Raw genomic sequence first — 217 nt, 5'->3', positions numbered from 1 at the left:
TGCCTTGGCTCTTTGGGAAACGAGGTCATACACTTCGGAAGGATTCCCAAAAAATATTTTTTTGAATTCACTATTATTCAATTTCTTACCTTGAGCCGCTTCAACTAGCCCCGCTTTATGTACGAATGAATTCATATGATAAAACGAATGACTACGGAAAAATAGGGGCATAATTGGGCCTTTTTACGTCTTCTAAAAACCCGTTTTTTTTTATTTT

This window comes from Penaeus monodon, chromosome 23 (genome assembly GCF_015228065.2).
Source record: "Penaeus monodon isolate SGIC_2016 chromosome 23, NSTDA_Pmon_1, whole genome shotgun sequence".
In the NCBI taxonomy this organism is placed as follows: Eukaryota; Metazoa; Arthropoda; class Malacostraca; order Decapoda; family Penaeidae; genus Penaeus; species Penaeus monodon.
This window is presented reverse-complemented; position numbering follows the sequence as displayed.